This window comes from Oncorhynchus kisutch, linkage group LG1 (assembly GCF_002021735.2).
Source record: "Oncorhynchus kisutch isolate 150728-3 linkage group LG1, Okis_V2, whole genome shotgun sequence".
Classification (NCBI taxonomy): domain Eukaryota; kingdom Metazoa; phylum Chordata; class Actinopteri; order Salmoniformes; family Salmonidae; genus Oncorhynchus; species Oncorhynchus kisutch.
In genome coordinates this window covers 61,088,057-61,099,963 of record NC_034174.2, presented here as the reverse complement: position 1 = coordinate 61,099,963, position 11,907 = coordinate 61,088,057, and the positions used below count along the sequence as shown (strand labels likewise).

Here is an 11,907-nt window from a genome sequence, read left to right as displayed (position 1 = left end):
AAGAAACTGTAGGTCCATTTTCATTTCTACAGTAAAAAAAAAAAAAAACTGGTGTAACCTAATGTAGCAAGCATAAAAAGTCACCTGAGCAGAGTCCCCACGTGGGCTGAAAATCTGTCTGAAAACCAGAAACATCCGCTTTCTACCGACCTTGTGGAAAGTACACAGAGTGGTTTTGATTTCATGACCTAGTAGCCATGAAATGGGTTTCCCAATGTCGATATCAGACATGGGATCAATTGGGTTGTCTCGGGTTTTATACAGGACTATAGGGACCGAGGACAAGACAGGGTAGGGTGTGTCATGAATGTTTTGATAGAGCTTCTGTTCATACATACACCAGCAGCATAAATAGACACAAACACGCATATGCATTAACAAAGACACAGATACACACCCAACCACCCACAAACCTCACCCCCTTTAAAGTGAGACAGGGGCAATAAAAACACATATAGAATATTTTGCTGAGTCTCCACTGGCTGAGAAACCAGGAAGAGAGGAATTGGCATTCGTTGGCTGGGTGTCAGCTGAGAGACCACAGTGGTGGAGAGAGTGTGCATCCCAAACGGCACCCTGTTCCCTATAAAGTGCACTACTAAGTAGACAGTCAATACAAACATTAGTGCACTATATAAGGAATAGCGTGCCATTTAGGACATAGTTTGAGAGTTGGGAATGATGAAAAGTTTTGCATCCCAAAATAATAAACAGGGGAGGTCTCAATCCCAAAAAGACGAAATATCCACATTCTCTGCTTATACCCCAAATAATCTCAAAATCCTGAAGACTCACTCGTGTCAGACTCCATTTTGTATGAGAAGTAGGCTATCACTCTCCTCCCAATGACAAAGTTTGTGTAATTTGTATAATTGTAATAAGCTTGGTGGTTCGAGCCCTGAATGCTGATTGGCTGACAGTTGTGGTATATCAGACTTTATACCACGGATATGACAAAACGTTTCTTGTTTCCGCTCTAATTACTTTGGAAACCAGTTTATAATAGCAATAAGGCACCTCGGGGGTTTGCGGTATATGGCCAATATACCACGGCTAATGGCTGTGTCCAGGCACGCCGCATTGCGCCAAAAAACAGCCCTTAGCCGTGGTATATTGGTCATATACCACAACCCCTTGTGCCTTATTGCTTAAATAAAAACACACAATTGCTACTTTCCCATTTTTCAACCACAGCGTAATGGGTAGAGACAAATCTCAAAGTTAAGTGGCAGGAAAAAGCTTGTTTGTTTCCATTTGGAGTGATTCCTCTATAAATGCATTTGCAAGTGTCTCATGCTGTTTATTTAGGTGAAAGACAGGCTTGTTCCCACGCAGGTTAGGGCTGTGTACAGGCCTTTTAAACTCTCTCACGGGTCTGCTGAGACTGTTCGTGCATGTGTGAGAGAGGACAGGGATGGTCGAGCCTCAGACAAAGTCGTCATTGTTTGACACTCAACAGCGAATGCGGCTCACCCGGCATGTCGTCTAGTCTATACCCGCCGACTTATGCCACCAGACAGACCCTTTGCCTCAGAAAGCAATGGAAAACACAGACTCATCTGTTTTTGTACAAAATATTTTAATAAATATTACTTTCCAAAACAAAACAAAGACTTGCCAGGAACAACTGCTCCCCCCCAAAATACTTTTATTCTCAAGTTCTTAACACACTAAAGTGAAATGTACACAAATACTTTCTCTTATATCATGATCTTAAGGGCAAACAAAAAATTATATTAAAAGTTTACAGCCTTGTGGTCTCTGATCTAGAAAGGCTGTGTGTCACATGACATTTCTACAGTGTTCTTATTGGACCTCCTCTCTTCAAGTATCTCATTGGTCGAGTTCGTTTTGCATGGCCCGGTGACCCGAGTTTGCTCATTGCAGACCATTCCATTGAAATCGCCACCCACCCAGGGCACACAAAACCAATTCCACCATTCATTAGAGTTAATTACCATATATGCAAATAATATGCAAAGTAATCACAAATACATCAAAAACAGGTAAATCTTTTCCAAAGTATCTAGGAATATAATTTTTTCCTGTCCTTGACACATTTTATGCTGTACATGCAAATGTCAAGCTAAAAAAAAAAAAATTTTGTTCCCTTAAAAGTATTTAATTGGCAAGCAATGAGTCTGCCACATTTAGTTGATTCAAATGACCCTGCAGCAGCAAAATCATCCTCCATGTGATTTAGTCCTTTCCCCTGCCATCCCACTTACATTTAAGTACTTACAAAAGAGTCCTGGCAAAACTACCATAGAAATGGTTTCAAACAGACATCGTACAAAAACAGGTTTCGTTTTTTTGGGGGGGACAAAAATGCCCATCCAAATTGTTAAAAAATAAACTATTCTTTCAAGAACACTTTTGGCATTTATGAAACAAAGTGGAGGTCCAAAGGTATTTGGACAGTGAAACATTTTGTTGATGTTTTGGTTCTGTACTCCAGCACTTTAGATTTGAAATTATACAATGACTGAGGTTAAAATTACAGACTGTCAGCTTTAATTTGAGGGTGTTTCCATCCATTAATGTGGATGCTACCATGATTACAGAAAATCGTGAATGAATCATGAACAAAATTGAGTGAGAAAGTTGAGGCATAAACATCATACCCTTCCGAAAGATGCTATTCTCCCATTATTGGTAGTGGTGAAAGGTCAGCATGTCTTGGGGTATGATCTTTGTTCCTCCAACTTTCTCACTCATCATTATTATTCACGATTCATTCAGGATTATCTGTAATCATAGTAGCATCCACATTAATGTAGTGTTCAGAAACATATTCTATTCTTATTTACAATAAAAGTGACTCCAAAAATGACATTAACATTTAATTCATTTAGCAGACGTTCTTAACCAGAGCAACTTACAGTAGTGAGGTCATACATTTTGGTACTATTTTGTGCTGGTCCATTCATGGGAATCGAAACCACAACTCTGGCGTTACAAGCACCATACTCTGAGCCACATGGGACATTACTTAGCACTCAATTCTATTGGGAACAAAATAATCTGAACCAAAACAAACTGTAACCGCATCCAACAAGTTTGTAGAGTCACAACCTTGATGTAGTCATTGCATGCTCAGAATAAGGGATCAAATACTAAACTTTTAACTACTTTAATACACATAAGTGGATTTGTCCAAATGCTTTTGGTTCCTTGAAATGGGGAGACCATGTAAAAAAAAAAAAAAAAAAAAATGTATCGATGAAAATATCCTCAAATTAAAGCTGACCGACCATCTGCACTTTAACCTTCAAATCCACAGTACGAAACATACTGTATATACTGAAACAATATTTTCAAAAATAAGGAAGTTGTAAGCTTACAAAGCTGTCAAACCTTCAAATCTAAACATTGCATATAAATAAAAGGAATGATATTTTAAGGCTCTTGATTATTAAGTTAATAAATCAATCAATATAAACAATGATTAATAAAAAAAAAATATTTACAGATCTATACAACATTCTACATTGACACAAATTCTTCATATCGGCAGCAACTGCTGACAGACTCAACCTGCCCCAAACAAAAATAAATTATATTTTTTGTTAGTTGCTGTGGTATGGTGATGCGGAAGCGCGTACAACTACAAAACCAGTTACGAGGCTAAACCCACATTAATATTCATCATACACAAGACTACCGGGAAAAAGCTTGCAAAAAGCCTTCGACAGCAGCTTACCGAACAACGTAGAGATGTTCTTACACGTACATCGATATCTCTATTTACAGAAGTGCTGCCTCGAAGTTAACTGGTTTTGCAAAAGACTGCAAGCAAACGCAGCACCCGGACATCCAGCCAAACCACAGCCAACCGTTATTGCCAGTGTAAGCCAGCTTGTCGAAACATAAATTAAACACATGGAAATTTGTCTTCTTTGTGAAGGGTAAATCACAACTTTTTGATTCAAAAATATGACAACAGTATCAACAACTTTGGAGCGCCCCTCAGTTGACCTTCCAACAATGATAAACTGGTTGAAGTGGTCGGGCCAAGGTCGCCAAGCTGTGCGCTATACAATGAATTCCATTCGGTTTAAGCTCTGCGTCGACTCCAAGTCTCTGTTATCCTGTTTGTTAGTCCAGTTGGGGTGTTTGCCGGCCGTGCTGAGTGGCTGTGGGCTCCGCTCTTCCCGGTCCACTAGAGTATACGGCGTCTGCCTGGGGAACCTAGCCTTCTGAAGCCTCTTCTCAGACTCCTCGTCATCCGAATGGTGGCTACCCACGTCTGAGTTGTTTGTTCTAATTTTGGCGTTGGTAAGAGAGTTCTTGTCCTCGTAGTGATAGTGGTTGGGGTGTTCTTTAACTGGGGGTAGGCCGTTGGTCGGACCGTGTTTATCGATGGGGTTCTTGATCTGGTTGAGCTGCTCACGCACGTTGTTGACTGCGTTGTTGGTGTCTTCGGCGGTTGTCGCAGGGGACGTCGACTGGGTGCTGACACCCGTGTGGGTGCTGGGCTTCCGGCGCCGCTTGAGGCACCAGATAAACGCAGAGGCCACAGCCAGGAGCCAGATGACGATGACTACGGACACCAGCAAGGGGACCAAGTAGTCTGCTGGAAGGAGAAATGGAGGGAGGGAAGGCGTCAGTTATCGAAGACTAGAACAAACGAGGGAGACTCGGATATCAAAAACTATACTCTAAGCAGAAGTTGACAGCAGCAGCAATGTTATATTCTCCCTCTTCCCATTAACACTTTTCAACTGCAAAATTCCCCAAATCCTTCAACCAGGATTTCTGGAAAACATTCAAGAATTTTTCAAACCTAGGTACATACAACCATCCCACCACTAGTGAAGGTCAATGTCTTTTCAAAAACAATAAATGGCTGCCTGTGTCCTGTGCTCTCACCATTGGGGTTGTGGGTCTGCCTCCTCTGGACACGGACTTCAACAATGGCTGTGATGATAGTGCTGTTTCCGTTTCGCTTGCTGACCAGGTCTATGAATTTGTCCGTGATCTCCTTGATAGGGGCCTTGCCTCGTCTGGGGTCCTCCGTTGACTAAAAAATAAATAATAATTGAGTTATGTTCTTCATACAAGTAAAATAACAATGTAAATTAACTTCCATATCGCATTAAAATAATATTGAGTATACTGTGAGAAACAGGACAAATTAATCCTTGTGCGAATGTAGTTATTCTTAGGATGAGTGTCTTGTTTCAAAACGGCCATTTGCTTGTTCTTGATAATCATGGAATTGAGGGCAAAATTTGAGCCAAAAAGGTACTTACAATGGCTACATTGATCTCGTTGTTGGTGGTGGTCGATGGCTCGCATGTCATGGACACCGAGTACTCCGACGAGAGGTTCCTCACCACATACAGACTCCTTAGCTCACCGCAGATGTGCTCAACAGTCAAGCCCTGCAACACACACAGAGAGTATCAAAATCACAGTTTATCCAAAACTGTATACTGCTCCTAGTCTTACCAAGGTATAAGAAATACTGCCAAACTGGATGTGACAATGTTTTGCCATTGGTTAAATTGACTTCCTAGTTTAAGTTTGAATGAAATGTTATATGATGTGGCTTGCACCAACTCACCTGTGGCATGGTGTCCTTGTTGAAGGTGAATGTGACATTGGCACAGTTGCTCTCGGGGTGGCACTTCGCATGGGGCGGGAGACTGTGGGAGGCCGACCAGCACTCGCCCTGGCTGGGGCATGGCTTGACAAAACAGCGCTCGTCCCTGACGGGCACACACGTCTGACCAACTGGGCACTCGCCATCGCTGTGACTTTTACTGTGGACCCGGCAGGATTTGGGACCACACCAGATCTGGAGGGAGACAGGAATGTGGTTAACTGTGGTCAGTGATGGTGATAACTTGTGGTCATTAATTGCATAGTTCGCTCACATCACAATGGGTATTTAATATGGTACAAAGAACAAAAAAGCTGGTCATATAGCCTGTGGTTTCGTACCTTTGTACAGGTGACCTTCCCATTGTGGCACTGGCAGGTGTTGCAATCGTCATCCCATTTGGTCCCATCCACAGCCACTAGACTGTTGACAACACAGGGTCTCACAGTAACTGCAAAGCAAGAGGTGGCCATTTTAGTCTCTCAAGATTGAACCTGAAACATTTGCTATAGATGCCCAAAATCATAGATGTATTGTGTTTTATTCAGGTTGACTGTTTACACCTACATTGACTCTTGTTAAGACTTAGGTTCTTGTGATGTTTATGGTAATAAAGCTATTGTACCGTGCACTTATACATTGTTTATCTGATGTCCTGTTTATAGTTAGGTAAACAGCACCTAAAGAGCTATAGCACAAGGAACAAAAATTCAGACCAAGTTACTGACTAAGATACAGTCCATTGTCATGGCAGAATCCAACAGGGATGATTATGATGGAAAATGTATTTATTGAAGACAGTATGAGCCTCGGCTCCAAAGGAACACATGAAGGGTAGAGGTCTTACCTTCCTGGCACCTGGGGCCAGCCCTCCCTGGTGGACACAGGCAGCGGTAGCCGTTGATCTCGTCTACGCAGGTGGAGCCGAATGCGCAGGGCGACGACTGGCACTCGTTGATGTCTGATGGGACAAGATTGGCAACTGTTAGGGTACTACTCTATTTCTGTCACTTCATCAATCTATATGCATCGGTCCATCTATCCTACTGACTAACAGACTGAGTGATGTCTTGGAATCATTTTGCTTAGACTGATATTTCCCAGAGCCACAGACCCAAAAAACATGTTTTATTTACCTAGGTAAGTCAGTTAAAAACAAATTCTTATTGTCAATGACGGCCTTGTTCAGGGGCAGAACGACAGATTATTTTAATTTTTTTACCTTATCAGCTTGGGGATTCGATCTTGCAACCTTCCGGTTACTAGTCCAACACTAACCAGTAGGCTACCTGCCACCCCAAACTATGCTATCAAACTATGCTAATTATACTACTTTGTAACTTCATTATAAAAATAAAAAAACTATACCCTAGTTTCATTCCTAGTCCTTGGTGCTAGTTAACAGTTGGACTAACTCTGAATAGTCAAGGGAATTAGTGCAGGTGATCAACTTCTCCATCTGAGCTCTCTTTAACTGGATCAAAGGGCTAACAGCAACATGAACTTATCTAGCCAACTTATAAGTCTCATCCTCCATTGTGTTGTCCTACAAGCATCACCAAAGCCAAAAGACTTAAACCCGATTTAGCCCCGACTTAACTCTGACTTTTGTCACAGCTTAAGAATAGTGAGGGGGATGGGGGGGTGCAAAGGGTTAATACTCACTAATCCGGCAGTCTGGTCCGGCAAATCCCGCGGCACACTCACACCGGTACCAGTTATCTCCATCCACACAGGTTCCACTGTTATAGCTGTAGAGAAAAGGATAGAGAGAGAGTCAGGGGTCATAGCTCTTAACCAATAAGAATTGACTAAATGGGTGGGAAATATAATTCCATGTCTAAGAAAGTATCTAAATAAGCATCACTCAGAATTCTCTCTATTAAATGATTTCACCACAAAAATTGTTCCTTCAACAGATACATTTATATTATTCTTTACAAAAAATGACATTGGGTAGAGGAGGAAGTGGAACAAGGTAAATGTCTGATTGTGAAGTCTTGAGCAAACAAAGTTACGCGAGTTGTTTGTGGCTCTTTGTCGACGCGGAGTGTATATGCAAGTCTGTGTGCATTATCAGCAGCAGGACATTCCTACGGGCAGATATGTTTACTGGGCTTAATTTGGTTTGGGATCGACTTACCAAGGGTGGGGATTGCAGTCGTTGGAATCTGTCAAATTTGAAATAAAATAAGTTGGGTTAGACACAGAGTGCATGTCAGAATACTAACTCAATATGAATTTGTGGCTAGCTGAGAGGCCACATAACATTAATCTAAGAATAAAACCAAAAAGTATGTTTTTCCCTATAGTTAAGATTTAGCTCGATACATTCATTACATAAAGGATGAAGGCCAAACTGTATTTATCTACTACGGCAGGTTAAATGTAGTTCTAGTGAATTTTACACTATCAAGTTATGAACAACTAATAGTGCACAAGACTACAATTATCTACTAAGGATTTATTAGTATTAGTGAGGACACACACACACTCTGGGGTCACTCACTTTGGTTGCAGGTCAGGCCCTCCCAGCCCTCTTTGCAGACGCAGGTGAAAGAGTCTCCACTGACTACACAGGTGCCTCCGTTCTCACAAGGACTAGGCAGACAGCTGCTGTTCTTAGCTGGAGAAGCAAACACAACCTTTAGCCAACATGCTAGCTAGCTGGAAAATGCTACACAGGCAAACATAACATTAGCCACCCTGTTAGCCTCCCAAAGCTACATGGGCAAACACAACCGTTAGCCTACCTGCTAACTAGCAAATGCTACATGGGCAAAAGAAACCTTTGGCCCTAGTTTTGAACCAAGCCTTCAGCTATACTACTAGTTAACAGAAGCAGCTATCTCAGCAATTACAGTTTAGCAATGGAAAATCTAAACCAAGTGTTTTGTCAGACTCAAAATGTCTATTTTTAGGAATTTAAAATGAGGGCCTTGCATTACTGTCAAATGTTGAGGGAAAAACCAAATCATAGTGGTTGTGGTGAATGCTCAGTTGGAATAGCATTAGCTGAAATAATTTAGCACTGGCCGGCTACACTACATACCTATATTACAGGTGGCCACCCTCCCATCCGGCGGCACACATGCATTTGAAGGTGTCCCCCTTCATCGTAGCACGTTCCGCCATTGTTGCACGTAGCCTCGTCACACTGGCTCTCTCCTGGAAGCAAAAATATTACATGTTAGCAACTATTCATAGTCAATGTCAGGAAACCATTAGGCCTTAAAACCTATATTTCAGGTATGTGTTATTTATGCACATAAACACACACCCTTTCGAACACATACAAGCATGCACACGCTTATATCCCACCCACACGCATATTTCACACCACAACACACTTCACATGGCCGCAGGGCGAAAAAAAAAAGAAAAAAAAAAAGTGTGCGATACTGTAGTAAGGGGGGCTTACTTGAGTGACATGTCTTGCCCTTCCATCCGTTCTTACACTCGCAGTAGGAAGTCGTTCACCAGGTCTCGGCACGTGCCGCGGTTGCGACATGGGTTGGTGTTGCAGTCATCAATGTCTGAGGAGACAAAAAAAATTTTAACTGTCTGTTTGGCATCTCCAAGGCCATTTAAATCCTAACCCACCCCCCCCCAGCATTATAACGCCTACCAGGCGTTATAATGCTGATAACGCTTCAATACCAAGAAGCAAGTCAGATAAAATAAAATAGTCAATGCACTGTTCCACCTGCATGTAATGCATAAGCACATATATAGACTTGTGTACAACTGTATGAATACTTTTGAAATGATACAAACAAAAGAACCATTCACTTTTTGAATACTTGTACTACGTTGTGGGGTGATAGGCAACTAAATAACTTGTATATAACTTCAACAACAATGTATTATCCACCGGTGGTTCAAAGAAAGTGAAAGCCCATTATTCATATCAAACAATATGACTACTTAACAGTATTGAGAAGAAAATGTACTTACCTGTCGTCACAGTTGGGTCCCTCCAGCCCTCGGCACAGATGCACTGGTACAGGCTGACTTTGTCAATACACGTTCCCCCGTTCTGACATGGGCCACTTTCACAGTCATTTATATCTGAGAGTGAGGAAAAGAGAAAAAGAAAAAAAAAGTCTGAGAAAATAAACAATATCAAGCCATGCAATCAAGGTGTGCACCATGAAATCCCTTCAAGGACTCATTTACCATTTCCAATTATGTGAACAACTCGCATTGTTTCCACATTACAAATTCAACAGAGGCCTTGCGGTTTCCCTACTTTGACTGTCGTCTCCGGTCAAGTAACCTTCTACCAAAAGCCCTTCCCAAAACTCCTTCTGTCACCCAAAACCACAACAGAGAGCTTGGTGTTGGGTGTGTGCGTGGGAGAGACAAGGTCGGGCAAGAATAGGCAGACTTCCTGGCTTAAGAGAATGAGAGTTAGGGGTGGGGAGGCATGGAGCCCCCTTCATTTAACAACTTCCCCACCCCCTGACAGGCTAGCAAAGGCTGAGCAGGGTCATTAATCAAGGCCTGTGTCTGAGAGACAGCATAGGCCTCGCCTGGGGCCTCCATTAGATAACACAGTGACTGTAGGGCCAGGGCTAGCCTGCCTGACCTCTCTGGGCTAGGGAGCCAGAGGCTAAAAACAGCCATCCATCAAACAGGGAGCTAATAATTATCGTCAAGGGGTCACCACTCTCCCCTGAAAGAACTGTTGGTGAGAACAAAGTCACCGGGTTTGGAAGGAGCGAGAGCACGCTTTGAACCCAAGGATGCATGTGTCGTGACAGAGATCACGCCAAGAAACAGGAATGATCCTTATAACGGGGAGGGAGATTCTTGTGGTGTACTTATGGTCGGAAAGGGCCCATCCCATCCTCTACCACCCCTGCAATAACATTCTCTCTCTCCATTATCTGCCCTCTCCACTTCAACCTCACAATTCTGCCACATTTCCCCCTCTATCTATGCCTCACTCACACCCCCACATTGACCCCTTAATACACACATTAGCCAGCCACCATCCATCAAAGGCTCCATCCATCCACCTTCCTAGCCATCCTCCATCCATCCATCCACCTCCCTAGCCATCCTCCAGCCATTCATCTACCGTTCTTCACTCCTTGGTGGGACTGGGGAGTCACTTACTCTCATGGCAGTATGTCCCGGTGAAGCCCTCCTGGCACTCGCAGCTGAACTGGCCCCCAGCCTGGCTCCGGCAGCGCCCGTGGGGCCCGCACACGTTGGACGAAATCAGACGCACGCCCCCAGGGGTGTGCTGTTGGATGCCACGGAAATGACCGTGCAGCTGTCAATCACTGAGGGAGAAACAAAGGGCGAGGTCAGGACAGTGTGCATATATGGCAATCACATAAATGTTGATATCCATTGCACAGAACTGATGTTACCACACATCGTATAAACCTTCAAACGCTTGGGGCCACACAGCTTCCAATAAAATAAATTCAATAGATACAACATATGCCAAGGCCCTCTAATTCTTCAATCTGTGGTGTGTATAGATAAAAGTAGTTAAACAAGTACAAGTCAAGGGTATAAACCCGTAGACTGTCATAATTACGCTCTCAAAAATGCGTGCATACACACGGCACAGAGTGAGAAAATTAAGGGGGTCTATTGAGTATTCAGCAGGAAGATCACACAGAGCACTTCACAGTTTTGCCAGATTTTTCTGGGGGCGTTTGGAGAGACGAACAAAGTCTAGTAGGGAGGAGAGGAACATTTTAAGAAGCAGAGGCAATTTGTCAGAAGCAGGAGGGCGGGGCGGGGGGGGGTGTTCTTGAAGGGAGTGTCTTGTCAAAAACATAGTCTGGCAGCAGTAGCGACTCGAAAACATGAAACCAACCTTAACCCTTCCCATGGTAACGAGGCCCTGGGGGACCCGGCGGAGAACGGGTTAGTGCCGTGCGGGCTTGCTAACCCTAGTCTTCACACACACACAATGGTGTGACACCCACCCAGCACAATGGCCTTGAGTTAGCAGATTAGATTACAGACTCTGCGGGCTAAAAAAGCCCCCCTCTCAGATTTACCATTGGCTATAAAAAAAGCAAAGGGAGACAAGTGACCTAAAATTTTGGGGATTAGCTTTCATTAGCATTAGCCAAGCTAGCCCAAAACTGCCTAGGCTAACACTGAAAACCGACTTTACAGTACTGTAAAGACTGCACAAGGCTAAACCAAAACGCAAATATGAACCTTTGCATGGTGTGGTCCGACAGTGGTCCTTCAAATGGGAACAGTTCTTGCCCTCGTAGTCTTCTGGACATTTGCAGAAGTAATCAATAGCCGGTTGAAACACT

The 11,907-nt window shown here is 43.1% G+C and overlaps 1 pseudogene; it reads right to left on the bottom strand.

Moving 5' to 3' along the window:
• Positions 1-1,560: 1,560 nt before the first annotated feature.
• LOC116376199 (protein jagged-1b-like) lies at positions 1,561-11,465 on the bottom strand (annotated as a pseudogene).
• Positions 11,466-11,907: the final 442 nt, after the last annotated feature.